Raw genomic sequence first — 27,453 nt, 5'->3', positions numbered from 1 at the left:
TTCAGTTCATCTCCATCTGACCAGCACCAGCAAACCTCTTTCACCGTAGTGGCCACTGTAAAAGTCAGAGTGCATGACCTACTGCGGTGTTTCTGTGGTTGTGGTGCACAAGCACATTTGTGTGATTGAACATAGAGAGGAAATCCTTCTTTTTTTTTTTTTCTAAGGTACATTAAGTTTATCTTTGTCAGCCTTAAAGGCCTTTCCACACTGAGCACAAAAAGGCGAAACGAATATCGAAAAACTTTTCAGTTTCGCAAAGCGAAAACAAGGGCCGTCCAATAAGATTTGAGCATTACATCACGTGGCCAGAGCAACTGCTGTTACCCAAAAGGTCGACGCGGTGGCGCTAAAAGCTCAGAAGACTGTATTGAGCACGAGTGTAAAAACACAGAAGTAGTGCTAATAGGCTTAAAAATGGAAATATTTTCAATTGCAAATGTTATGGGGGATTAATAATAGAATGTGTTTAACACAATTATCCCCTTCAGTTTAATTTTATCATTGTTATTATATCAAATCTATGATACTTATTGTCTTCTCACAACATCTAAAACAGTGTGTCCACAGAGAAAGGTTCAGTCATTCATATGCTATAAAATGGATATATATTTTTTTTATAATGAAAAAGAGCTTGTTTTATCAAAGGCAACACTTAATAATATCTCATATCAAAGCAAGGTTGTTTTTCAATGACACATGCGTGTTTCATAAGGTTTCAAAGTTGTGTCCCCACTTTTTGTCAACACCATCAGACATTCATTAAAATGTAATAAAGTCAGGTAATATCAGGGGCAGCTGTCACTCTGAAGGACCCCCTGCCACATTCCTCCTCTGCAGAGTACATCAATGTCAGACAGGCTCTGGTAAGTTTTATAGTTTTAGAATATTTTAAATCCTAATATTAATATTTCCTGTGTCACAACCATGATATGTCAACACCATCTTCCAATTTCTGAGGAAATTATTTGAAATATTTAGATAATTGTATTCTCCTGAAGCAGGTTCTATCAGCATCTAGCATCAACAGAGAAAAGGAAATGGCTACTACATTTGTTTTGTGAAAGAAATGCCAAATTTGTCAACACCATCAGATGTCACCACCGTAAGATTTTCTTTCTGACGGTGGTGACGAGCCAATGACGGAGTTGACATTCAACGTGAAGTCATCATATTTTTGTGGTTTTCAAGTCATTTTTAATTATATTAAATATAAAATAGTATTTAATTTTTCTAAAAGTTGGGAGGTTGCATCAAAGCATAGCTCAGTAGTTTAGTACATATAAGATACATAAATGTAGTTTCATTTGTCTGAATACAAGGTTTTTATATTTTTTTTTCAGTTGTGCACCCTGTTTTGTCCCAAGAATCAGTGATATACTAGAATATTAGCCAAATCAATGTTGTGCCAAAACTAGGATTGCAAAGGGATGGATTGCAAATTTCTGAGAAATTTCCAGAATTTTTGGAAACATTCTGAAAAGTTTTGAAATTTTTGACAACATGTGGAACGTTTCTGGAGATTTTCTGCCCCTTTGCAACCATATGTAAAACTGTGCTTTTTTTAAGCCAGATGGTGCAGTTTTGAAATATGTTAGTAGAGACTGCGGTCACATTTACCACTGTTCAGCAATTTTTTGCAGAAAAACTCTAGTCATTTTAATAAAAATCCATGCAATCAGGAATTTCGTATGAGGGCAAAAGATTTCCCCATACAGATTCGGGTTCAAGTTGCATGCAAGATGTGCAAATTCACTGCATTAACACAGCAAACTTTACCACCATGATCTAGTTAGCCCCAGCTGATGAATGATGTAATTACACCATCTGCACCCAAAAAGCATTTACGGTTCAGGAGATTGGCCCAATAAAAACTTGTATGTGGTACTGAACACCCATATGCAAAGATTGCAGATTTGAAACCACATGCAGTACTTGCTGAAGGGTTGTGCACCAGCCAAAGAAGTGCATGAGGCAGCTTGCACTTCATATACTTGAAAGTATGCAATAGTTTTTTAGTTCCAATTCTGAATTTGTAATGTTCAGTAGCAAAGAAAAATGCACTCAGTTTCCCCCCGATACGTCCACCCCCTTGTAGATGTTGGACTTGGTTTTGCAATTCAGTCATGAAACGGCTGCTGTATATATCTTCTCATTCCTGACAGCCCCAGCAGCTGTGGGCAGTGCAGGAGGTAGTTTTTATCATTGTTTGATGTGTCCACCCACTGGGGGCACAGCGTGATACCGTGACAAGCAATGTAATTGGCTGTGTCTTCCTTCATCTCTCCGAAGGTGATGTCTGGATGTCAAGCTGTGAGGGCTCAAAGGTGGCCTCCATTTCCACGTCGACCCCCACAGCTTGGACCCACTGGATCCTCTCTGGCTCATTGAGTCACGCTCAAGAGCGGAACCAGGATGGAGAATGTGTACACACTGTAGTTTTAAGAGAGAGAGAGTTGAAGAGAGAAAATAGATGGTGAGCAGTCATCGGGGCATTGAGGCAGAGTTCAGGAGGCGCTTCCAGAACTATCCTGGCGTTTTGGCGTCAACACGAAGATATTCCACCATGAAGGTGAGGGTAACTGGATATATAAGAACTCTATGGTATTTTCCATTTGCATGTCTTACGAGGAAAGTGAATTAGTCCATCACGGTCATGCGTGCATCGTGCTGATCCAAATGTAGGCCAAAAGAAATCAATCAACTCTTCTCAAAGGTCAGGCTAAGTTTGTAACAATGACCAGAAGTAATGTTCTGGAACTACTGTAAAGATGGCAGTCTTGAAATAGCTAAAGGCTTTAGCTTAGCACAAACCATAAAGGAGGCCTTTTCAAGATTTTCAGACAACCCAGCCTACCAGTGGCAACATTTATAGAAAATTACATTACGTTACTTCTTGCACGTTTCAGAACAATTTCAAGTGTCCAATGAGTCTCACTAAAAGTGCATTCAGTTTGATCAGAAGTGGATGAACGTGAACCCTGAACCTAACTGATAGTATTAACAAAAGCAAACATGAGGTAAATGCGTTTACCGAAGCAGCCATGCTATTTTATCTTTCTTCTACAACTGTTTTATATTGATTTTTGTTTCACGGGACTCGTATCCGAGTGCTCCACATAGCAAGTGCGATGCTTACCGGGTGCGCTACCGAGCAAGTTTGCTATGTCAGAAAAGCCATATATATATATAAAGCTGGTTATGTGACGCAAATGTCAAAATGTATTAGTTTATAAATTATGCATTATGGTAAAAGTGCTTTGAGGTCATAACATAGTATTGTGCAAGGAACTGCACAAAAATAAATATTTTAAATCAACATTCTGCCTCTAAAATCATCATTTGTGTGAACATGTTGTTGGTGTTTTACTGTCACAAGTGTTCATTTCAGGTAGAAACTGCAGTGAATTGTATGTAAAGATACATTTTGGAGTTTGGCAACCATGTAGGTAGAGGCATGTTTTATTGTGGTGATATTGTGATGAATTATCAAATGATGTGGTGAATGAGAAAATATTCTAACACCCACATAATTAGTCCTAATAAGTTTGTTTGAGCTGAATGTGTGTGTACTTCTTTCCAGTTAGACTCATCCTGTCTGTTTCCAGGCAGAACAGATAAAAGAAGCTGCTTGATAGATTTATTCCAAAGATCAGATGGCAAACATGGAATGAGGAGAATCCCAAACAAGCACTTTTACTTGGGAAAGATATTTAGGTTCCAAAAACAAATAAACTGACAAGACACTGACCTGCTGTTTCTCAACATGAGATATGGTGTGTGTGAAGGTGTGGGAGTGTGTGTGTGGTTCAGGTTCATCACTAAGGTAATGAAGCACAGTTTGTGTATCTAAGCAAGGCGTGAAATGTGTGTGTGTTGCTTCATTTTCCTGCTTTGGTTCTTCCTCCATGTTCAGAAAAATTCCTATGGCTTTTCTGCCTATTTTAAAGTCATGGACTTAAAGTCTGGTTCTTTACTGTAAACAAGGCTTCATACATCATGCTACTGACTGTTGGTTCTTCTCAGTCTTGTCTTTTAACCCTAGTCCTCTGTGTGTTAGTGGATGACCCTAGTTTTAAAATAAGCCAAGTTTTGATAATGCCAGCATGATCCCTGCTTTTAGTCTAGTGAAATTCCTCATCACTGATTGGCAAGGTACTTGAGAGGATCCAGTAAACCTGAACCAGGACCTCAGGAGAAAGAAGACAATATCTGTGAACACTTACAGAAGATTAGGCCGAACAAGGGGGTGAAAGCTAGGAAATTTGCCATCGGAACGTCTAAACACACGGCTGACTGTGGCTCAAAGGGGTCGTGACCCTGACCTGACGAAAGGTCAGTGGGAACACACCTGTGTCCACAAAAGAAAGTTGCCAAACATCCTACAAATGCAAGGAAAAGTTAAATTCCCTGCTGAAAAAAGATCTCAAAACCAACCTGGTTTGCTGGTCTAAGATGGTCTACATTGGTCTAACGGGTCCCGTACTCTGATAAACTGACAAATAACTAAACCAGCAAGCCAGGATTTTAAGTCAAGTTTCAAGTGTAAAATATTCTTTTTTTTTTTTTAAGCAGAGATGACTTCAAAAGTACTTATGTACATTCATTTTTAGCAACAATGAGCCACATGTAAGTAAAATATCAGTGTGGTTGATATTTTGGTTAACGGTTTTATTTTTCCCTTTCCATTTTAATTTTGTGACTCTTCTCATCCCATGACTGTGAGACACAAACATATCTATAGAAAATCTGTCTCATTGACCCATTTCTACTTTTTTCTGTTGATGTGAGTTGCCATGGAAACTCGTCAAAACCAGAAGCCATATGAGGAAAAAAAAAAAAAAAGCCCTCTGGGATATGAAGTCCTCCAAGAGCCAGAAAAAATGTGGGTGTATATGTATACTGAATCGCTCGAGACCACAACCGCAAGCCACTGGGATGTCGACATTGGGAGCGAAATACATTTGCTTATGATAATTTCAAAAGTGAGGCAATGGAAGAAGAAAGGAGAACCTCTCAATTTTTCTTAATTTGTCTCTTTTCTTTGGTTGAGTTGTCAATTGTAGTTATTTGTGCATGAAATCTGTAGGTAACTATGACAAAACAACCCACCAGAAAACCCAAAAGTAAACTGTAAAATTGGCCTCAACACGAGCGGGTTATGCTAATAGTCTTGTGGTTTTGCTCTGTGTTTAACATTTGTACTGTCATATTTTGATGTGTTTATGTCTAAATTGATACTTACCGTTTTAGGAGACATGGTGTGTTGAAATATTTGTACATTTTCTGAATCTGCATGTGATAGTTGTCGAGTCTTTCTGGTGGGCGTTTTTCTTAAGGACTTGTATTTTGAAATATGTTTTGTTTCATTGTTTCCATTTTCACATTTCCTATTTGTTTAGTTTCTGTTGTCATGGTTTCTAAGTTTGTTCTTGTTTGCTTCCATGCTTTCCTACCGTCGGTTGATCTATATACTGTATCCTTTATATATAGCGTTGTCTGATCTTGCTTTAACCTTACATGTTATACTGTTACATTTGCATTCCTCCTTCACCTTCCAAGTGGATTAAAATATATTCTAGATTCTTTCTTGTTGTGAATAAATAGTCTGTGAATAGCTCCTCAAACCTTGCCTGCAATATATATAGTATAGCACTAAACATATATCGTATGACCTCCTATTACCTCCTAATGTGGTCATTTTGCAGTCCTGATGACTGACTATACAGCTTTAGGTCTTAACAACCTCCTGTCATCTTTCACAAGTCACTGTCACTTCTGAACTCTTTCCTCCTTCCTTCTTGCTGCTTTCAGTCAGTGTATCTGAACAAAAACAACCAAAAAGATCAAGTATTGTTGCATGTGTCGAGGCCTTATTGAATATGTTCTGTAAGTTCATCTACAATCTCTAACAAATGAAAAGTTTTAATTTAAAGTTTCATTCTCTAATACATTAAACATTTTGTTTTAGAGACTGATGCAACAGACTCTGTGTGTGATACATGATTTGGGATACAGCATGATATTAACTGGGTAAGCACTCATGTCTCTCTCTGCTATCAATCTCTGGCTGCACTGTTTGTTTTTGTGCTTTTGCTCACAGTGGTCCATCTTTGGTATGACATCTCTTTAAAAAAAAAAAAAAAAAAATGCAGATAAGCCAGAATGAAAACTGAAGCAAGAAGCTTCACATCTGGATCTGCAGGTTATTTTATTTTATTTTATTTTTTTGGTGGTATATCAGCACTGTCACTTGCTCACTTCATTCCTCCTTCCATCCATACAAGATTGTAATTTATATTTTAATTATATATATATATATATATATATATATATATATATATATCATGTGTTATATTTTAATTGAATTTAAATGTAATTAAAACAATAAAATACAAATGTTTAATAAAGTAACAATTAAATTAAATAAAAATAAAACTGAAATTTAAGGTGATGTGGTGTAAGCATTTTATTGTTGTTATAAATCTGTTTCCGACCTCTCGCTATGACTTTTTCTCCATCATCCACACTTTGTTCAACGCAATGCAATATTTTTATGGTAAGTGCAGTGGAGTCTAAAGCAAATACCGCAAAAATCATATAAAAATAAATTATTTTTATATAATATATATATATATATATATATATATATATATATATGTATATAATGTTTTTTTTTTTTTTATATTTTAAATGTAATTAAAAGAATACATTTAAAATGCTAAATAAAATAATAATTAAATAAAAATAAAAATGTATTTATTTGTATTAACTTTTATTAAATTGTATTTTAAGAAAGAAAGAAAGAAAGAAAGAAAGAAAAAGATTTCCCTTTTTCCAGTCATTTCACACACAGTTTCACATCTTTATTGCCATTGGACTGGACGACTGAATGAAAAGCTGCAGAGTTATAGTTCCTCTCAGATAATCTCGGCGGACTAAATCAGTCGAAAGACCTCCTGCTTGTTAGCGGGTTTCCCATGAATGCCCAGAGCAGGCCTGCGATAGCCAACAACCTGTTGAATGGTCTGCACATAATGCCATAGAGCCGCTCTAAATCCAAGAATGACAAGCTCTAAAAGCCGGATCGGGAAAAACGGTCGATCCCCCAATTTTACTACCACTTCCATCTCAAGTAGTGACGACTTTTCCTGCATTGGCTCGCGATTCCCAAACAGCTCGAACAGAATGCTTTTTATCCAGCGCTGAGACCCGTCTTTGTGACCTGCGGTTACCGAGATGGTGTTCTGGTCCAAACAGACCCCATTTCTCAAAACGCAGAAGCCGGTATAATGGATGTCTGGGGGATCCCAAAGGCTCTTAAGTGATTCATAGCCATCCACTGTAAATAAGCAAGAAAAACTGTGATTAAACAAAGCAAACATATTAAGACATGTTCTCTAATTGGCTCCCTAATTGATGCTTTTAGAGGGCAGGTATAAATAGGCGGCTAGTTTTATACTTTTGTTTGACATGCTCTTTTTCCGAGCGATGGGTGGCGGAGGGGGGCTAGGTGGCATTTGAGAACTATGCATATAAAAATCTGGTCTGTAGACGTGTGCCAGAGTAAATTGGGTGGAATATGGTCAGAATATTTCCCTGTTTGAGAGTGAAGGCAGTGGTCTTATTTGGGATGGAATGGGTGGGCCGAAGCCAGACGGAGCTGCTCAGAAGCTCTCTTTGTGGCCCAGGCGTATGTTCACCAAACCACAAATTATCATTGGAGCTGAGGAGGCCTCGGGCCTGGGCATCCCACACCACACACTCCTCCTGTTTAATCTGAACGCATAAACACACACATACATGAATTCAAACACCCTTAGCAGCGGGGAACAGGGCTAAGTGTAACATTTTCATGTCTTATGTTGTTACAATGTAAATCCTGAAACAAATTGTAAGATAAGGGAAGGTTATATATTATGTTAAAATAAAATAAAGCTGACAAAAGTACAAAATCTGTCTCCATTTAATTTCACATTTCATTCCATTTACCAAGAAGCTAATTATTTATTTATAGTATTATTTTATTTATATTATTTTTAAAATATCAGTCAAATAAAAAGCTGGCAAACTCTGTCCCCATTTATTAATTTAATTTAATTTAATTTAATTTAATTTTATTTTATTTTATTTTATTTTATTTTATTTTATTTTATTTTATTTTATTTTATTTTATTTTATTTTATTTTATTTTATTTTATTTTATTTTATTTCATTTCATTTCATTTCATTTCACTTCATTATTTCATTTCATTTCATTTCATTTCATTTCATTTTATAATTATTTTTATTTTACCCAGAACCCAGGTGATAACTATTTTTAGATATCAATAAAATAAAAAGCTGACAAAATCAGTCTCAATTTAATTAAATTTTATTTAATTTTATTAAATTTTATTTAATTTTATTTTATTTTATTTTATTTTATTTTATTTTATTTAATTTAATTTAATTTAATTTAATTTAATTTAATTTAATTTAATTTAATTTAATTTTATTTTATTTTATTTTATTTTATTTTATTTATTTTATTTTATTTTATTTATTTATTTTATTTTATTTAATTTAATTTAATTTAATTTAATTTAATTTTATTTTATTTTATTTTATTTTATTTTATTTTATTTTATTTTATTTTATTTTATTTTATTTTATTTATTTATTTATTTATTTATTTATTTATTTATTTATTTATTTATTTATTTATTTATTTATTTATTTATTTATTTATTTATTTATTTATTTATTTATTTACTTACTTACTTACTTACTTACTTACTTACCTACCTACATACCTACCTAAATACCTACCTACCTACCACCAAGCCAATTGAACACTATTTTTAGATATCAATAAAATAAAAAGCTGGCAAACTCAATTTTATGATTTTATTTTATTTATTATTTTTTTAAATATATTTTTATATTGTGTTTTGTTTTGTTTAACCAGAAGACCTGGCCAAAAATTCATTATGATTATAAATACATGATTATTATAAATATATATATATATATATATATATATATATATATATATAACAGAAGTAGATAAGTAGAACACAGTAATTTAACAACATAGTACAAATTCTAGCCTATGAATAGTTATTATACTCTGCAGTTGCACAATTGTTATTAGAATGTTTTTAAATGTGTATATATATATTATATTGTATTAGGTCATTTTAATGTGATGTAGTTACGCTTTACATGTAGTTACAGCACTACATTTCTGGACGTAAATTTGACCTGCAAGCATTTTACTGTATTCTTCCACTGTTATAAATCTGTTCCCTCTCTCGACCTCTCGCTATCACTCTTTCCCCATCTTCCACACTTTGTTCAACGCAATACAATATTTTCACGGTAAATGGAGTGGAGTCTAAAGCAAATACCTCAAAAAAATCGTCTCCATATATTTTCCTTTCTGTCCAGAAGTCACGCTTAAGTGCATGTACAGTGCACTGTGCAAATATTTTTCTATGTTTCACAGTTATTTTTAGTCATCGTCCCCTAGTTGTTTTCCGTGGTTTGTATAGCACACCTTGTTTCATAAAATAGGTAATTTCTTATGCACAGTCTAAATATTATAGAACATGAAATTAAAGTTCTTTCCTGACACAGAATAAAGCTGGCCAGTACTGAGTTAATATATGTGTTCTGGCACGGCTTCACTGTTTTTAAACTACCTTTACCACCTTACCGGCACTACATATATACAATGGGGGCCAAAAGTCTGAGAGACCGCTTTTATTTACTTTCAAAGTTTACATTAAGCTCATTTTAATTTTAAAATGCATGCTTTTGAATTGCTTACACTGTAAATGCCAGTCAAATCACTTAAGTCTTATTTCCATATAATCTGCTCTCTTGATTTGTATTAAACTACTTTCTTCCAGCGTTCATCAGCGTGTTCATGTGATTTGTGACTAACAGGCGTACTGCTTTTGATTGGTCTTTTCCAGATCGTCTTTCAGTCTCTGTACTGAAGCTTTGTGCCAAACAGATGACTGGTCATTTACTCTCAGACGTGTTAGTCACCGCGGTGTGCCGTATTAAAACCTCTGATTTACCTCGCAATCTGTTCACGCTTCTGATAGCACACTGAGCTTTATGGTCTGCAGTGAACACGAGGAGAAGAAACCATGCAGGAGAGTTGGCCTCCTCGAAGAAAGACTCCAGACATTTGACCTGGAAACGGAGAGAGAATGTTACAGGGCTGATTGTGTTATTGTATTATTGTTCTACTTTTATTGGATCAATATTTGTTTATCTATTACTTTTCCACTTTCACTGGATCTGTAAAACATTAATCACTGCTGATCAATGAATAAAACAGTGGAAGTAATGAGTGATCTGGGAGTTAAAAGTGTTTGTGGAACATGTTTCTCTTCTCCTGTTTTTTAGTTGCTTGGTTACGACTGACCGGCCTTGTTCATGTTTAGTCTCTGTGGAGAATCTCATGAGTTTTAAACGGCTTTCTTTCTTTCTTTTAAACAATTTTATAGTTAGTCACTTTGGTAAATGACTCTAATCTTTCTTTCTTTCTTTCTGTAATTGTTCTATCAGTAAACACATTGCATCACATTGTACATTAAATATTGTCACTCCGTGAATCTCAGTTGTCCACGATTTACAGATTATATGATAGTTTTTGTTATATTTCTTAATCATAGTTTATATTACACTATTATTACTGTGTAATTACATAAGTAATACTGACAGTCTTGTGGAACAGATAATTGCATGTTATTTCTAAAGCAATTCATTATATAAATGCGGATCATGGCTACCATAATATAAAGTGTTATACACACACGTAATATCTTAAATTCTTTATTTTATTTTGCCAAGAAGTCCATTAAAATTTTCAAGGAAGATCTGTCCAAGTATGCCCACCGTTACGTGATTATAAATACATGATTATATACTGTATAATCATAATAATATATTATATAACTGACCAGTCTGTTTCATTAAATGTTGAATCTCAAATTCTGAGTTTCAAATGACTCCAATCAAACATTCATTATTTCAGTAAAATGTAATTGTTGCATCAGTAATCAAATCGTTATGATTGTGTACATTAAATACTGTCACTCCATGAATCACGGTTGTCCACAATTTATATTATACAAATTGCATGACATATTTTGGTTTCATCGTTTATATTACAGCATTATTACTGGGTAATTACATAAGTAATACTAACAGTCTATGCACTTATCTTGTGAAACAGCTAATTGTGTGTTATTTCCAAAGCAATTCCTTATATAAATGTGGGGCTACCATAATATAAAGTGTTATGTACACATTATTCCTCATTTCAGTATGATATGAGTGAGTCCATTGTAAAAGTTAAAAGATAAAGTGGTGTTTGCAGTTTTTCCTTTGCAAAATAATAGAAAAACAGTTATATTGTCCCCACCAATCAGATGCAATGATTTACTGTGCTGCTTCTGATTATAAATCACTTGAAGCAGTTTGGTTAACAAATCAATTTTTTTTTTTTTTTTTTTGGATTAAGGGTTCTTTTTTTTTTTTTTAAATGGAAAACTGAGAAAATAACAGATGTTCATAAAGAGCGAGCGCGACTCATGGTGCATTAGGTTGGGTCAGAAAGACTGAAAGATTTACCACCGCCCGAGAGTATGGTACATGTGGCCGTTTAAAGAGTGCCATGTTTTTAATGATCTGTGTTTCCTCACATTTCATTTGACATTGCGGTGCACCATGGATTAGGGTGGCTGTAAAGCCCTCACCCCTAGTGGTAATGAGTCTGAACTGACCTGGCATCAGCCTCGATCCTGCACTCACGGGTTAAGTGTGGGCCTCTCTCGACGGGAGGAATCAGATACCAATATTATCCATTTATTCCTGCCTGAACCCCTCTATAAAGTGAAGGACCTTTGGAAAGCCGCTTTTGAATGGCGAGTCTGCAGTCAGGAAAGCAATCTGTCAATTAAAAGCTGAGCGGCTGCTTGCATATGAAACATAAGGCGTGCTTCGGATTAAACAGCACCTCGGCTGCTTTTGCCAAATGAAAATGTAGATTTTGGCTGCTCGATGCTCATTTTTTTCCTCTCTGGGAGCCCTAGACGCACAGCATGCTCGGATGTTGTAAAAAAGGCTTTATGTATTCAATAATTGCTTAACAGTTATATAAAATGTCATTAACTGCTCGAGTTGCTTCGGTTACGTCCACTGGCTTTCCACAGCCTGCGTCCCCATACGGCCCACCCTGCCCTCCTCGTCTGCGGGCCTTAACGAGGAACCTTTGACAGCACTGGCGCCAGTCGGGAGCTGATCTGCAGCCGGTGGCCCTTTCGGCTCCAGGGGCCCGAGCGCTCAGGTAGAGTACCTGTCTGTGTCCCGCAATCTGACCAAACAGATTCCAGCAGCAAGTGGATTTATGCCATCCCTCAGTCAACAAACCATTGCTTTCTGCTGCGTTAGAGCTTCCAAGAACAAAACTTGAACTCACTTGAGATGGATGATGACACTTCCATCTTCTGTAGATTTGCTTTGTATTTTAATTTAATTATTTACTTATTGAATTGAATCAACACTGCACTGACTCGAGCTCAATAATGGCACTACTATTGTCTGTTTTGAGCTGCTTTACAGCAGATTTTGAATTTGTCTCATAGTTGATAAAGTCTACATTATTGATTCTGTAATTGTCATGTTTATTACTGTGAAGCTGCTTTGTCACAATCCGTATTGTAAAAAAAAAAAAAAAATCAATAAAGGTCACTTGACTTTACTATGCGAATAATAGCAAATGAGTTTGTTAGTGAATTAATGCATTTTTTGTAAGTTCAAACAGACTTAGTATTTAGACTTATATTTAGTCTCAGTCCTCTTCCTAAGACATATAAAAGCTCGTTTCCACCATGGAATTAAAAAATAAAAAAAGTAACAACTTTTTATTTTGCAATTCAATTAAAAAAATCAGAATCGCAAGATAGAAACTTGTTTATTTTTTCATTATGTGGTGGAAACAAAACAAAACAATGCATTTTGGGATGTAAACTTAAAATTACAAGGAAAAAAGTTGCAATTAACTTTTTTCTTTTTTTTTTTTTTTTTTTTTATTCTGTGGCGGAAACTGGTTTCCATAGTGACATACTCCAAACTGTGACTTATAAAATGCAAATTACATCAAGCAAAAAATGCAAATATTTGGAATGACAGAGGTACGTGAGCCCAAGTTTGTTTGTATAGTATAGTACATTACCCGCATGCACACTTTCACTTTAAATACATTTGTTTAGGCTTGGCGTTTATATTACATGCTGTTTTTATAATGAATGCCATTATAATTTATGTTTGTTTTATAATTTTGTTTTTAATTCTTGTTCTGTTCTGAATACAGTTATATTTAGAAAATGTGTTGTGGCGTTCTGGGATCTAAAATCCATGTTTATAGTGTTTACGTGTTTGCAAACGTTTCATTTTATTACTGCTATTTGTCATTATTTCTGAATAGCACTACAAAGTGACTGATAGACCTACACCATTTTTTCTCTCAATGATGCAGTTTTTACTCAGTGCAACTTCTTGTCGGATGCAACTTATTTTCCAGAAAATGCAGTAATTGGCAAATCAGTGCAGGATGCATTTTTGTAAATGTACAGGGGATAAGAATGACCTACCTGCAGTAGGCCTATGACTAAATCGGAGTCTCCAAAGCTGCCGTTTTGTCTCTCATCTCAGACTGAGTAAGATGTTTACCTGAATGAGGCAAGTGATGAATACGGGTCATTATGCGCTCCAGTGAAAGTATATGGTGCCTTCGTTTCGCACAGGCATAATGCTCGCTGCAGATGTGTGTGCGCGTGTTGATGTTTCATATTTTCACTTCCACCACTACTGGGCCTTTTCTGGTTTTCTGCCCTTAATGATGCGCCTGGCAAATGTGTGCCATTAAATCTCGTCTTCCTCTCAATCCATCCCATGTTCTGCTCACTCACTCAAGTATTATTAATGCCATCAAGTGGTGACTTGGCCTTCGAGTCTTGAAAAGCTTTGGCCGTTTGTGGTTAACGTAACAGCAAGCACTCTTCAGAAGCAGGCCAGGTCTGTCATGTCTTCTCTCTGGGACTCTGGCTTGATGCACGATCTCTTGAACATCTCTCTAGCCGAGTATAGCCGGGTTCTTGGCTTATTCGGTTTACATGTTGGATTCGGCCATTTGGATTCATTCAAACCTCTCCCAGCTGCAAATATGCAGTAAATTAGTCCCATTAAAAGTGATTGATTATTGGATGGGTCCGCCGCTGTACCGCATCCCAGTTTCACAGCGTCTGTGTGGCCCACCTGCTCATGCAATCACAAGGATTGACTGGCGCTCCAGCTTCCTCCTGAGGTTTTGCTTGACTGAGGTGGGCTCGTGCCCTCTGAGGTGAGCTGGCAATAACAGCCTGTTCTTATGCTAAACATTGCCAACAGGCTATGAGCATATACTCGGGCCTGAAGGCAGTCTGAGAAACATGCACATGCACACTTACATATATTCAGAGGCTATGAGGTACAGTAAAGCTAGTCTATATATTCAGTCAGTCAACCATATTTCAGTCAACTTTATCTCTATACCATATGTGACCCTGAACAACAAAACCAGTCTTAACTGTCAATTTTTCGAAATTGAGATTGCTGAATAAATAAGCTTTCCATTGATGTATGGTTTGTTAGGATCGGGCAATATTTGGCTGAGATACAACTATTTGAAAATCTGAGGGTGCAAAAAAATCTAAATATTGAGAAAATCACCTTTAAAGTTGTTCAAATGAAGTTCTTAGCAATGCATATTACTAATCAAAAATTAAGTTTTGATACATTTACGGTAAGAAATTTAAATTTGTAGGTAAAAAAAATCAAAATAAATAAATAATAAAAATAAACATAAAAAACTGGAGCAGAAGCACACACCAAATCTGCAAAACGGCCTTTGAATCGGTTTTCATTTTTTTATAAAACACTCTTTGCAAAACACAACACACTATGTAACACACAAAAATCTAACAGGAATTAATATTATGGCAAAGGTGGTTGCAAATGTTTGCTTTTGAGATGTGTTTGTGATATTTTGAATGCAGTGCTGAGGATGTGAGGCATTTTGCATTTAGTTTGTTTTTGTGAAAAGTGGGGACATCCCATAGGAGTAATGGTTTTTATACTGTACAAACTGTATTTTCTATTGCCCTACACCTAACCCTACCCCTTACAGAAAACTTTCTGCATTTTTAGATTTTCATAAAACTCTGTATGATTTATAAGCTTGTTTCCTCATGGGGACCTAAAAAATGTCCCCACATTGTCTAAATTTACTGGTATTACTATCCTTTTTTGAGGATACGTGATAACCTGATAAATACCAGGTACACACACACACACACACACAAGAAGAAACTCATGGAAACGGTTGGCTTCATTTTTTTAGGTTCTATGAACACCTCATTTTTAATACAGTGTAACAAGAGCACAACAAATGAGTTCAGCAGTGTATATTTGAGTAGAGAGTCTTGTGTGGGCCACAGCAGAGAGAAGAACCTCCACACACACACACACACACACACACACACAGACAGAGACACACATACACACTCGTGCCGCTGAAATGCCATGTCTGTCATCTCCGTCTGCCCCCTGCCTGTCATCGTGGACCACTTTTACTCACCTCCCTCCGTTCCTCCTCCTCGTTTCCCCCCAGAAACCTGCTCCGGCTCATGCCATGGCTCTCTTTCAAAATATTATTGTTGATTTAAATGGCCCTAGAGTCATGTGCCCCCTTCTCACACAAGCCCTTGTCTATCTCAAATGAAAGATTAAAAATGGCTAAATGTCTGTGCTGTGTTTATATGGGTTTTATATAGTTTGATTTTGTTTTATAGCCTGGGTCCGAGCTCACTGCACCCCCAAGGAGGCTAAAACAAACTTGGGAAAGCAGCGCACAGACTCGGGTTACACAGCCTGTAATGTGATTGTGCTGGAAACAGATGTTAAATGTATGGAATTGAAATGTCTGCATTTGCATCTGCTGTGTTCCTCTGGATGATGCACTGCAGAGGGAGCTTTGAGACGACTGGGCTTTTAGCTCTGTGGCCGTCGTGTCAAAACGAGCGCTCGACAGATGTGGTTATGATGGTGATGTGAGATTGGCAGCGTCTGTTCATCAGTTGTTTAAATGTAAAATTAAGTTTTATGATTTCAAATCTCTTCAGGAATGGCAAATAGGTTTTATAAAATGAACAGTTCCTTTTGTAAATGATCAATGCATTCAAAGCATTGATCGCAGATTCAGTACGCACACACCTGTGACCACACATCAGTTGATAAGTATTTATGATAATGTTATTATTTATTGAACATCTATGTACTTTATCATATTCCTGTTGCCACAGCTGTTTTTACCAAAATGTAAAATGTGGTCTCTAAAAATACAGAAAGTTTTATATTACTAAGAATTAATGTATTAATTAATTTATTTGTTTGTTTATTGTAATGATATTGATGTATTGTTTTATTACATTTATTAAATAAACCAATTAAATGTATTAATTTAATAGGAAACAATATTATATTGTATGTCTCCACTTTGATACTTAAGATTACTTAAGATAACTAATGTGTGGGTTTCTTTAGATAAAATGTAAGGACAAAAAAATGTGGATATTTATAGCTAAATATCAATGAGGACAAAATAATAATAAAAATAATAATAATTGAATTGTAATTTCAATTATTTTTGATGATGATAATGTATTATGCTTATTAAATCTATTGAATAATTAAAAAAATATAGTATACTGTGTTATTTTAGAGAATATTTACTAAATATATAATAGTTAAATATATTTGAGGACATTTCAGGACTTGGCAGTAATTAATAACAATAATAATAATATTTCTGAAATATATGTATGCATGCATGTATGTATTTTTTTTATTTAAATGCAGAAAGGTTTTCTTTTAGAGATAGGGTTAGGATTTTTCTGTAGTAAGTATAATGAGCTTTATTTAAATATTGATATAAAAGTCTACGGTGTGTGTGTGTGTGTGTGTGTGTGTGTGTGTGTGCACGTGAGATGAGGTGTTGGGTCTTTTCCTCACTGTGTCTCTCTTCTCTTCTGGCATTCTGTGAGCTGTTATTCCCATCCATTAATCATTGAGCTAATTTGTTTTCACATGGTCCTGCTGACAGAGCGGGACTATTATTACAGTATTGGTGCTCCAGGTCGCCTCTCCGAGCACAGGCCTTATTATACCTCTCCCTCACCCTCACATCTCTCCGAGACACGGACGATTGGAGCAGACTTGTAATATAGTGCAGTGAGGAACAGCAGCCGTTTGAGGGTTTGACTGACAGTCGGTCGCTCGGCTCAGGCCTGCCGTGTCAAACGCATGGCTGACTGTGATGTGATGGACAAGCTTCTAGCGTTCACTCAGTCGGTGGTTTCTGCTCCGGCTTTAGCTCATCATCTCGTCACACACAAACACACATCAGTTCGGTGCCAGACAGCAAAGGACTGGCTCACAGACATTTAACACGCAGACATTTCACTAAAACTGTCAGAAAATTAGTTTTCCAGTTTTTTGTTGCACTTTCCTCTCATAGTTTGAAACGTTCATGCACTCTTGCTTTCTGTATTTAAACTTTAGAAGTAGCTCAGCTCCCCTGATGGAATTGCTTTGCCTCATGTAACTGCTCACATACCAACATGATCTCATGATAATTCATATGCATTTTACGTCAAATGTGGTTCTACAAAACGTACATTTACTTAGGTTTTTACAGACACTAAAATGTACAATACTGACATATTTACAGCATCTAACCATACAAATACTTATGTATTTTTAGCATTTAAACGTACAAAACTGATGTATTTATGACACCTAAAAATGAATCCTTATGAATATTGAAATCTCAACGTTAATTTTATTTTCATTGTTGTTTTTAGTTGTCATATCAATGGCCTTGTGTTTTCAATTGTATTATTAAACTGTTTACTTGTTTACGAGTACATAAATGTACGTTAGTGCTTGTAAATGTTATGTATTAATGCCTATGTATAAACAATGAGACCAGGCTGCACATACACACTTACAGTATTTACTTTTTAATTGGGAGCATATTATAGACTACATTTTATATAATACTAATTCTAATCAATATAGACTACACTTAGCCATAGCTTATATATACAGGTGCATCTCAATAAATTAGAATGTCGTGGAAAAGTTCATTTATTTCAGTAATTCAACTCAAATTGTGAAACTCGTGTATTAAATAAATTCAATGCACACAGACTGAAGTAGTTTAAGTCTTTGGTTCTTTTAATTGTGATGATTTTGGCTCACATTTAACAAAAACCCACCAATTCACTCTCAACAAATTAGAATACTTCATAAGAACAATCATAAACATTTTTAGTGAATTGTTGTCCTTCTGGAAAGTATGTTCATGTACTGTATATGTACTCAATACTTGGTAGGGGCTCCTTTTGCTTTAATTACTGCCTCAATTCTGCGTGGCATGGAGGTGATCAGTTTGTGGCACTGCTGAGGTGGTCTGGAAGCCCAGGTTTCTTTGACAGTGGCCTTCAGCTCATCTGCATTTTTTGGTCTCTTGTTTCTCATTTTCCTCTTGACAATACCTCATAGATTCTCTGTGGGGTTCAGGTCTGGTGAGTTTGCTGGCCAGTCAAGCACACCAACACCATGGTCATTTAACCAACTTTTGGTGCTTTTGGCAGTGTGGGCAGGTGCCAAATCCTGCTGGAAAATGAAATCAGCATCTTTAAAAAGCTGGTCAGCAGAAGAAAGCATGAAGTGCTCAAATTTCTTGGTAAACGGGTGCAGTGACTTTGGTTTTCAAAAACCACAATGTACCAACACCAGCAGATGACATTGCACCGCAAATCATCACAGACTGTGGAAACTTAACACTGGACTTCAAGCAGCTTGGGCTATGAGCTTCTCCACCCTTCCTCCAGACTCTAGGACCTTGGTTTCCAAATGAAATACAAAACTTGCTCTCATCTGAAAAGAGGACTTTGGACCACTGGGCAACAGTCCAGTTCTTCTTCTCCTTAGCCCAGGTAAGACGCCTCTGACGTTGTCTGTGGTTCAGGAGTGGCTTAACAAGAGGAATACGACAACTGTAGCCAAATTCCTTGACACATCTGTGTGTGGTGGCTCTTGATGCCTTGACCCCAGCCTCAGTCCATTCCTTGTGAAGTTCACCCAAATTCTTGAATCGATTTTGCTTGACAATCCTCATAAGGCTGCGGTTCTCTCGGATGGTTGTGCATCTTTTTCCTTCCATTCAACTTTCTGTTAACATGCTTGGATACAGCACTCTGTGAACAGCCAGCTTCTTTGGCAATGAATGTTTGTGGCTTACCCTCCTTGTGAAGGGTGTCAATGATTGTCTTCTGGACAACTGTCAGATCAGCAGTCTTCCCCATGATTGTGTAGCCTAGTGAACCAAACTGAGAGACCGTTTTGAAGGCTCAGGAAACCTTTGCAGGTGTTTTGAGTTGATTAGCTGATTGGCATGTCACCATATTCTAATTTGTTGAGAGTGAATTGGTGGGTTTTTGTTAAATGTGAGCCAAAATCATCACAATTAAAAGAACCAAAGACTTAAACTACTTCAGTCTGTGTGCATTGAATTTATTTATTACATGAGTTTCACAATTTGAGTTGAATTACTGAAATAAATGAACTTTTCCACGACATTCTAATTTATTGAGATGCACCTGTATATATATATATATATATATATATATATATATATTTTAGATTATAATTTTATTTAAATATATATATATATATATATGTAATTGGGGTCTGTAGGTTTATTTATTTTATTTTATTTTTAACATTTTTGGTCACCAAGACTTGCTTAATAAATAAATAAATAAATAAATAAATAAATGAATAAATATTATTAAAATGAAAATATAATAAAAATATTATTAAAATGTTAAAAATAAAATGTTTTTCTATTTGAATATACTTTAAAAAGCAATTTATTGCTGTAATCAAGGCTGAATTTTCAGTATCATTACTCCAGTCTTCAGTGTCACATGATCCTTCAGAAATCTTTCTAATATGCTGATTTGCTGCTCAATTATTATAAATGTTAAAAACTCTTTTTGCAATATTTTTGTGGATACTATTTGTGACCCTGGACCACAAAACCAGTCTTAAGTCGCTGGGGTATATTTGTAGCAATAGCCAAAAATACATTGTATGGGTCAAAAATATCCATTTTTCTTTTATGCTAAAAATCAATAGGATATTAAATAAAGATCATGTTCCATGAAGATATTTAGTAAATTTCTTACCGTAAATGTATCAAAACTTAATTTTTGATTAGTAATATGCATTGCTAAGAACTTCATTTGAACAACTTTAAAGGCGATTTTCTCAATATTTTGATTTTTTTGCACCCTCAGATTCCAGATTTTCAAACAGTTGTATCTCGGCCAAATATTGTCCGATCCTAACAAAAGCTCATTTATTCAGCTTTCAGATGATGTATAAATCTCAATTTCGAAAAATGTACACTTAAGACTGGTTTTGTCATCCAGGGTCACATTTGGTGAATAAAACAACCTTTATTTCAAAAAGAATATGCTTTAAAAATGTATTTACTGTACTTTTTGATAATTTTAATGCATCCTTGCTGAATAAAGTATTTATAAATACATACATACATACCTGAACCCTAACTTTTATATGTTTATCTACATACAACATCTACAATACATCTAAGCTAGTGGAAGTGTGTTTATGGACATCTATAGTACTGTCTTCCACATGTTCAGGGCTTTTCTTGTCATTGTATGTGTGTGTGTGTGTGTGTGTGTGTGTGTGTGTGTGTGTTTATACATCCTTGTTTCAGGTTGTGGTGTGAGGCGACTGTTTTTTGCAGAAAAAAAAAAGGTCTGTGATCCAGTTCATGTGGGAGAGACGTACAGACAGAGAGAGAGAACCCCAAAAAAAGATGAATTAGACCCTGTGGCCGAGCATGAAAAGTGGATAAATGTCTGAAATAACACATTGAGAGAACCAATCATGGCTTTGGCAACCCGTCCATGAAAAGAACAACTCCATTTGAACTTCTCCTCCACATTTCCCCCCTCTTTTTTATCCCTTTCCCTCATCATGCTTTTGTTTTCCTTCTCACTCTCTCCCTCAGCCTCTTTAATAAATGAATGACCTGCGTTCGCCTTAGTGTCTGCCTTTTAACCCGCCGTGAATAATGGGACATATTCTCAAAATGCCATCAAAATGCAATCTGCCCGGTCTCTTTAGTCTTGCTTTTAATGTACACCGAAATCAATCTCAACGCGCAGATTACAAATGCATTGGTCAAACAAACTAAAAATACAATGAAATGGCTTCAATATGTATTTTATGATTCACTTTTTACGATTTGTTTATTTTTGTCATACCGGATACATTTTCTGTGTTTTCTCTACTTACATCCTATGTGCGAGTCAAAGTCTGTTTTCGTTATTTTTTTGTCCATCATCGAGGTGCTTTTAAGTCCTGGAGTCTGGCTGCATATGACATAATGCACAGGAGCTGTCTACTCCTTTTCCTGCCAGGTAATGAACGAGCTTTAGCTTTTAACCGAGTTCTTACTCAGGCAGGAGTTAAACCAAACTAAACAACATATATCAGGAGCAACGCTGGGCATCTCGCCACACGAGATAAACGCAGAGAGAGTGACACTGAGACTGACAGCTGGAGAGCTAGTGAGGAAAAAGAGACTTAAGAACAGATGAAAGGAGAGGAAGAGTTTTAAACAAACCTTCATTTAGCAGCGCTCGCGATCACTCACGCACGTCGAGAACGCTCTGCACATTTACACTGAGTCTAAACGCTCATTCACAAAGCTTTCTCTGCTCTATCATTTGATAGAGTTCTCACTTCACATTTCTTAATGCATTCCACAGATTCACAGCAAAAAATGCAGGAAAGAATGTCAGGAGATTCTGTCTAGACCTCAGTTTTCTACATTTCTATACAGTTTTTGCCTTCATTTCAGTTATAATAAAGAAGTAGTGTTGTCACTATACTAGAATTTCAAACTTCAATACAATATAATTTAGTTTGATACAATATCGATATTCAATGTTCAATACCACGTGGCAAATATTTGAGTTTAATATTTGAGAATATTTTCATGTGTTATTATATTATTATTATTATATAATCTCCCTCAGAACTATCAGGTTTCAAATTATGGTTGTTGTTGTTGATATTCTTCTTCTTGTTGTTATTAATATTATTTTATAATTACAACACTTATGACCTTCTTTACTTAAAAGATTTAATTCGCTGCAGGGAGTCTGTGACGCTTCTCATTACAAATACAGTGAAATACTATAATCTTCTGTCCACCAAAAAATATTTAATAAATGTAAAAAATAAAGCATGCATATGCATGTTTGGATCGCGTGCATGTTTGCAATGCTTCCGTGTAAATTAATGCAGTGAAACGTTTCGCTCTGAAACATACAGATCTATGAACTATATGTTTCTTTAATTAAAACACATGCATGAACTCACTGTCGGAGAGAAGAGAGAGCAAGAAAGCACAGCTGCTATCACTGCATCAATACTGCAGAAAAAGTATTAAAACAGTTTGAAATATTTCAAATCAATATGCATTGTAAAATCTATTTTTGTGTTGTACTTTGTATATTTTTGAGGACACTAACGAGAAGCAATAAGAAATGAGAAGAAACTTTATGAAGGATCAGGACATTGTGAATTCAGTCTTACAGGAGTTAATTTTCTCCCAGCTAACAAAACTAGGTTATGAAAATATTGCGGGAACATTGCTTTCAAATGTTGAAATGTCCATAATTATAAGATTATTTCTTATTGAAAATGTTCTACTAATTTTATTTCCATTTTTGTTTACGTTTTATATTCTAAGAACATTAAAATGTCCAGTTTTTTTGTCGTGATAAGAATGTTTTTTTTTAAAAGGTTACAAAAATGTTTCTTGAAGTTCTGCAAATTTTTATTTTTAACCGAAGCATGACGTTATTTTAATGTTTATTTTTTAATATTCTAAGAACATTAAAATATCCAGGTTTCTTGTCGTGATTATAACATTATGGAAAAGTTACAAAAAAGTTATCTTAGAACATTCATCACTTACAAGTGGCATCATAAACACATTCCGAGAATTTTGCTTATGATAACATATATCAAATATTAATAAAGTTATAAGAACATCCCATAAACTTCACTTCAAGAATGTTTTGTCCTAACGTTTGTATAACTTTTTTCAAAAAAAATGTTGTGAGAACAGCCATTAGCTGATTCTTTCTGGGCAGACCTAGAAAAGTCTAAAGGAGTCTTGAACTCTGGGAACTTGTGTGATAGATCTACAATAGAAAAATCTGGACTGCCTCAGACTCTGTTGTTATGTTATGGTAGCCCAACCGAAACACAGGCAAGTTAAGCAAGCAAGGCTTCATGCTAGGCTAAGGCCTTGAACTCATTAACACATTAGCTGTCCAATCCCTTACGTAAAGCATTCAGCCAACCAGTGTCTGCTCTCTTGACAATAATCTGGAAGAGGGTTACTTCACAACAGGAAAGCAGAGACTTTCTCAGAAGAAACTTTCTCTGAAAACAAACCCGTCCCGCGACGATCTGCTCCTGCAGAGACCATATTGCTCTGGTAAAAACAGGGTGGTGGTTTATAAATTTTTGTCAATTATATCAGAGACAGTATGAGGAGGAGAAAATGAACTGATGGAATCCCAACACTCGACAGCTCGGCTGTTGGATTTTTAGCTGTCAGACGGTTACACAGCTCTCACCCATCATCTCACCCTTCATTACAGCATCACGGCGCACTGCATCTATCAGAACCGCTGGGGAACCTGTGTCTCAGTTGTATGACAACATAATGCATGTGTTGTTTATTACAGCATATATCTAAAAATTACTACTGGTTGTTTGTGCAATGCTGCATAAAGAGAGTGATTTTTAAATATATGCTGTGATATACAGTGGGTAAAGGGGAGATTATTTTATGTTTTTTTAAGTCTCTTCAGCTCACCAAGATTGCTTTTATTTGATCAATCATACAGTAAAAATTATGCAATATTGCTACAGTTTAAAAAGCTGTTTTCTGTGTGAATATCTGTTGACATGTAATTTATTTCTGTGACGCAGCGCTGAATTTTCAGCATCATTACTCCAGTCTTCAGTGTCACATGATCCTTCAGAAATCATTCTAATATGCTGATTTATTATCAGTGTTGGAAACCGTTTTGCTGTTTCATATTTTTTGGGGGGGACCTGTGATTTTTTTTTTTTAGGATTCTCTGATTAATAAAAAGTTCAAAAGAACAGCATTTATTTAAAAAAAGACATTTTGTGTTACAATACACAATGCTATTCAAAAGTTTGGGGTCAATACATTTTTTTCTTTCTTTTTTTTTTTTTTAATATTTATGTTAATACTTTTATTCAGGAGGGATGTGTTAAATGACTAAAAAGTCATAGTAAAGACTTATATTGTTAGAAAAGATTTCTATTTTGAACAAATGCTGCTCTTTTTTAACTTTGTATTCATCAAAGAAAAAAGTATCACATGTTCAACAATATGAAGAGCTTCAACACTCGTAATAAATCAGCATATTAGAATGATTTCTGAAGATCATGTGACACTGAAGACTGGAGTAATGATGCTGAAAAATCAGCGCTGTGTCACAGAAATAAATTATATTTTAAAGTATATTAATATAGGAAACCAGTATTAGAAATTGCAATAAGATTTCACAATATTACTGTTTTGTTTTGTTTTTTTTTCTCTGTATTTTTGATCGAATAAATACAGCCTTGATGAACAGAAGAGACTCCCTTAAAAAACGTTACAAATCTTACTGATCCCAAACTTTTGAGCGGCAGCAGTATATAGTATATAGTGTGTGTGTGTGTGTGTGTGTGTTTGCTTTGTTTTGTTTTCAGGAGTTTTGATGAACAGATAGTTTACAGCATTTATTTGAAATAGGAATATTTTGTAGCATTATAAATAACTTTACTGTCAATTTTGATCAATTCAATGCATCCTTGCTGAATAAAAATATTAATTTCTTAACTTCACACTTTTGAACAGTAGTGTATACATCTTTTTGTATGTATTTGTGCTTTGTTTTTTGCAAGGCAACACTATATTGACATATGATTTGTGTTTGTTGTAAGTGTTAAATCTTAAAAAAAAAAAAAAAAAAATTGATATTGCATATATTTTTGCACTGCTAGAGCAGATCTGATAACACAGAACCTTCATTTACAAAGACTAAACCTAAACTTGCCAAAAACTAAGACACTATTAATTACCTGCCTTGCAAAAACTGCTATATTTCCAATATGTATATTTCATGAATACTTAAATCCCCTATTTTCTTTAATAGCATCAGGAGGAAGTGAAAGGTGCCTTACGATTAAATCTGATTACGAAAGGACTCGCGATGACATTTTCCAAAGAAATCATGCGTTACAGAAATTAGCCAGGTCGCATTTCCAACAAAAACTTCTCCGTGTAGTAATGAAGTGACAATACGCTTTCTTAACCTGAAGAAAACTTAAAAAGCCTTCAAGCTTCGAATGAATATAATAAAAACTGAGTCATGAATGTGTCGCCTGACAGGCCTATATCCCTAGCGCTGGATTCATCAATCATAAACAACACACTAACGACAAATGCTCTTTTTAATATGAGCATAAAAAAAGACAAAGACAAACTCTTCATTCCTTGGTTTATTATTGCAGGCTCCTGAAGCCATTAGCAATCAATTCGATCATTATCGTTCGTTCATTCATTTTCTTTCCCCCTCAAGGGCTGGAAATCCATCCAAAGCATATAAACAGGCTTTAATTTCTGAGTCAGCACATGCACTAATACAAGCCTCTTCTCCTGAATATCTCTCAGTGCAAACCAGCGGTTGACAGGGTGGACGTGACTCGCCAAGCTGTTGGTTTGTCGGTGCTTTTGTAAATACGGGAGGACACCCCATGTGGAGGTTAGCCTTCAATGCATTACTGTGACTCCAGCTTGAGGAATGAGAGATTGTTTGTGTTTATGGGTAATCAGTGTATGATTACAAGGTACCACACGGAAAGACATACATTAACATCCACTCACAGAACATGTCCAGCGGTAATAGACCCAGTATGAATATATATATATATGAAATATGTTTATGCATGCAGCGTGTGTATTTACTGCTTCTTGGCCGGCTACGACAGGCTTTTGGAAAGTCAAACACGTTTGAAAGGCCGTGTTGTTTTCCTTCCAAAAAGCTGGTAGCAGATAAGCTCCGGGTTGCTGTAGTAACCTACCCAACTGGAGCCAAGGCCCAATTTTGGAAACCACAAAATCAACAGAAGCGTGATGGACAGAAAAGGGAGTAGAGGCAAAAGAAAGCAAGGTGTGTTTTTGAAAGCTCTTGAAAGGGGACGCGAAACAAGCCCGAAATGGACTAAAAGATCAGCATCCATCAATAAATGCCAGGGGACATTGATCATCTGGACTATTTAAAGTAAAGAGACATGTTCTGGATGCATTAGCTTAAACGTTTCTGCTATTTTATATGAAAAATGTGTGTGGGGAAAAAGGTAACGTCATGCAACATTAAGCAAAAACAGTTGAGGATGTATAATGTGAATGAATTTATTTCAGTTTAATACTTAAGACAACATAAAAAGCCATTTCAAATTATTGTTTGAGCATCGTATATATGTTTCCATGTTGTGTTTCCATTTATATTTTGGGCGAGTTCTGTGGAATCTAAAAGTCTCAGACCACATTTTTCATTTCAACATATTTCATATTTTTATTTTCATATGAAAAATAAATATAAAACATTTTTTTTCCGTAATATAGGATCTCTCTTGCTCTCTTTCTATCAAAGTCATATGAAAGCTTCCGTGATAATTATTTATATTTCATTAAAAAAATTGAGACCTTGTTTAATTTTGATCACTCATGTAAGCAGTGTTGGGTAAGTTACTCTAAAAAAAATAAAATGTTAATTACTATAGCTACCAATTACATCTTTAACAGTGTAATTACTCCACTAATTACTCTTTCTAATAATTATTGTATTATTATTTTATTTTTTTTACATGACACTGCTCTTTTAATTATTTCAAATAATAATTATAAAAAAAAAATTATAAATTATTCTTAAACTGACTAAAGAATTTAAAGGAAGAAAGTTGCATTAAAAACATATATTTTAATATAAGACGTTCAATTTTGATGTTAAATCCACTAATTGTTTTAAATTGTTCTAAACAGTATTTAATGCAATAACATCAGAAGTAACTCTAATTAGATTACAGAAAAATTCAGAGAATTCCCTCACTTTACTTTTTCAAGGGAAAAGTTATTAAATT

The 27,453-nt window shown here is 35.0% G+C and overlaps 1 long non-coding RNA gene across 1 annotated transcript; it reads left to right on the top strand.

Annotated features, from left to right (window-relative positions):
• The first annotated feature begins 5,453 nt into the window (after positions 1-5,453).
• On the top strand, positions 5,454-10,351 carry LOC131551634 (uncharacterized). The gene is made up of 3 exons (XR_009273809.1): positions 5,454-5,889; positions 5,972-6,033; positions 9,963-10,351. It is a non-coding gene; the product is annotated as an uncharacterized LOC131551634 (long non-coding RNA).
• The last annotated feature ends 17,102 nt before the right edge of the window (positions 10,352-27,453 follow it).

This window comes from Onychostoma macrolepis, chromosome 12, assembly GCF_012432095.1.
Source record: "Onychostoma macrolepis isolate SWU-2019 chromosome 12, ASM1243209v1, whole genome shotgun sequence".
Lineage (NCBI taxonomy): Eukaryota > Metazoa > Chordata > Actinopteri > Cypriniformes > Cyprinidae > Onychostoma > Onychostoma macrolepis.
Note: the sequence above shows the minus strand (reverse complement) of the source record. Positions and strands in the feature narration are given on the sequence as shown.